Source organism: Scophthalmus maximus, chromosome 8, assembly GCF_022379125.1.
Source record: "Scophthalmus maximus strain ysfricsl-2021 chromosome 8, ASM2237912v1, whole genome shotgun sequence".
NCBI lineage: Eukaryota > Metazoa > Chordata > Actinopteri > Pleuronectiformes > Scophthalmidae > Scophthalmus > Scophthalmus maximus.
This window is the reverse complement of record NC_061522.1, coordinates 14,331,501-14,335,196: the sequence shown is the minus strand read 5'-3', so window position 1 is coordinate 14,335,196 and position 3,696 is coordinate 14,331,501.

The window sequence follows — 3,696 nt, the reverse complement described above, 5'->3', positions numbered from 1 at the left end:
ATGTTCCACATATTTTCTTCTAGGATAGATGAGGGGAGTAAAATACATCTATCAATGGACAGGGACAAAGGGAGGAGAGCGAACCGGCACATTTGTTTCAACTGTTTCACAAGAAAACTTATTATATCTGGCCCAAAAAAAGTTGTTATCGGATTTCAGTTGCAACCAACTCTCCAATGGGGGGAAATGACTTTGAGTCCTGAAACATATGAGCCTCAGATATATACATAGAAAATGTATATGTGTATATCCTATGTACAAGGATTTTGTTTTGATGTTTTGGTGCATAACTAAATACTAACATACTAAATAGAAAGTGAGGGGACAGATAGAGCAAATTAAAGCGCAAAAAGTGTGATTAGAATAAGAAAGTGATACAATAAAAATGAAACATATAAAAATACATACATTAAAATATGTGCAAGTTGTAAATATGTGCAATATATCACCAAAAAAAAAATTAAGTTTCTAAGACATCACTGATTTAACATAAAAACTAATATTTTTAGTTTGACTGCATTTAAATGGATTGCATTGTTGCATGCATTTCATTACTAGAAAATTATGGTATGCATTCCAGACTACTTTGATAAATAGCCATACATTACGATATATTGAATAAATAAACTGATACGCTGATGCTACATAAAATGTTTAAAACCCAGAGCAACCCATGAAGTCATAGTGTAGTATGGCCAAAGGAGAGGACATTAGATTGTTTCTTTTGTCTCTCTCATGTCACATGAACTATGTGCCACTGTCATATTTTGCTCACTGGCTGTCTTCACAACGTGACAATATGTTTTACCTGACTGACTGCCATGACTTTCCAAATACTTTGGTCCTTGTAGGTTTCTGTCTACATGCACTTGTTGACTGATTAATGCTGCAGACTGACAGTCAAGCTGGTAGCTTCCTCTGGACTGGAGACTGAACAGACAAGGATGACTGGCACTGATATGCTTCTGGTATGTGAAGGTTAAGGAACTCCTGTTACTTCCAAATGTCAGTGCACTGCACATGGAACTATTTAAAGTATGTTTGATCTACACGTGTTCAAATATCTAAACAAAATCTGCATAGTGGGAGCAAAACAATTTGATGTACGATTATAGAACCAATCAATGGTTAACAGTCGTACAACGCGTTGATGACATACGATAACATACAGTTCCTTAATTAATTAGTCTACGAGACTCATTTGCAAATATTCACTTCACGTTTGAAAATTCCTTTTTAAATAGAGAAAACCAGCTTTTTGAAAACCATATTGAAATGATTTAAATGATCGTATTGCAATACCTGTAAACCTACATGAACAACTAATATAAACATTTAACAAGAAAATGTATCACATTTAAACAAGATAAACCCAACTACAATATGATGATGAACTACACTCCTGCATGTTCTTCTTACAAAATTGTCCCAAAACATATCTTTTACTCTCTGGCCTTCTCTGAATGGTGGTATAAAAGATATTATATGGATAAGGCTAATGATGCTGCATTGTCAGTCAATGGAGAGGTTGTTTATCTGGATAGCAGCATAAATTGATCTTCTGTTTCTGGAGCTCGCAAAGGTCAAAGTCCCCTCCTCATTTCTAAATTAATCTTGTTGGAACAGCGTACTGTAGAAGAGGCAGCTAAACGAAATGCGATTCCAGTCAAGTGATTAATGCAGGTCGTTATAAAGGTAAGTTGCTCTTACATGAGGAGTTGAGATGAGGACAACGGCCCGAGATCAAACTCCAAACTCTGATCCTGTAGAAAAATAACATATCAGTGTCATGCACCCCGTGGCAGGCGGTCTAATTAAATTTTATCTGGCAGTGAGGAAAAACTGTAAAAAAGGAAACCAATGTTGCTGTTGCAAGATGTGGCAGACTTCAAAAATCAGATAAAACATCCATGATGTACAAAAGACACATCATAGGAGACATTATAATGAATTTAGCAAACAATGCATGTACTGTAAATATGTGACTGCCACCAAAAAATAAGGGTTGTCCACAAGTGACAGAGTTTTCAAATTTGTTGGCGAAACAACATTGTGTTGGAACATGTATAAATTGCTGTTACTTATTGCGAGAGGCACTAACGTCTACTCTTGTCTTTCATCTGTTCTACAAGACAAGTCCTTCTCATTTCAGAAGGATAACCTCCTGTGCTATTGTTCAGTCAAACTGTCGACTTACACTGGTTACATTCCTGCCTCAGGATTGGTTTGAGCCAGATCCTGTGAACAAAAGTTCACAATTGAAATAACGAAAGAGGGAAAATCAGACCAGGCAATGAAAAAAGCCTCCATTGTTAATTTAGACCCACTCAGTTTTTTGGCTCATACTCACGGCTTCCATCCCCCTCTCCCTGGTTGCCCAAACAAAGACAGACTAATTGGGTGGCTAGTCTCAAAAACCAAACAAAAAAACAATCCATTACCTCTGAACTGTAATTGAAAACAGAGCCTAGAGTTAATTACATATCATTAATCATCCCATTCACCTCCAGCTACCTGTTCGCCTTATCGTTTTTCATTTCAACAACTTTTCTTTATACCAATTACAAACCTCCCTGTGGATGGGATGGAGGGGAATACCACTGAAAGCAGGGATGAAGACAAAACAGTTCAGACAAATGGAGGGATGACAGAAATCGATGGAGGAATATAGACTGGACATGAAGCGAGAACATTACAACAAGGGAGATTGATATAACTGTAATGAATGAGGAAAATGGCTCGGTGGAGTAATTTGTCCCAGTCACGTCCGGGTTGATTGTGGAGCGTTGTGTGAGCGGTTGAAAGGCGATGGAGAATTGTGATGCTGATTGACAGCGCAGGTCGACACGAGAAAGACAATTTGCATTTTCATTACATTTGAGATCGACTCCCCTGCGCCTTTGTGGTTTGATGTGTGCGCACTCACACTCACACAAACTTACATACATAGGCATACTACCATGCAGACATCAAGGTGCTGTCTCAGTGCAGAGCCTCAGTATCTGTGCAGGGCGTGAGTGACAGCTCCACAGTGGCTCCCTGTGAGTCTGTGTGGGATTTGGAAATAGAGGCAGAAGAACCAAAATACTTGGGAATACTTGGGAATGTAGGAAAACGCTATAATCAAGACAGTGCAGATTTCGACACATGGAGGCTGTATGAACATGAGGAGATATTATATTTTACAACTTGTTGTTGTGACTAGTCTTTCAGCTTTAAGGGTCAAGGACACACAATCAACATGATATTCTGTGGTGTGCGTCTACAGCACATTCACAGCCGGAGCACTGAGCAGTACTGGGTGTGCAGAGAGAGCAATTACAAATTAATAAAACGGTAGTTTTAGAAATACAAATGCTAAGTACATCCAAAGTTCATAAAACACTAAAGTAAGGTGACACGTCTTAGAAGAGGAGAAAATGAACACGGTCTCACTTGATTTGTTAATACATCATGACATTCTATGAGTCAACTGCAATGTCCATTAAAGGTGGCAGGGTGTAAAATGTCTAAAATAAAATTGTGTCTATATTTACTCAATGTCTGGTTTGGGGTCGATTTTAGACACCTTAAAATCTTAAATTATTGCTATAGATAATGTCGAAGTGCAAGGAGTTTATACAGTTGAAATGTATGATGACAGGATAGTGGGTACGGCTTACGGCACTTGGTAAGTCAACACATTCATAATATTGG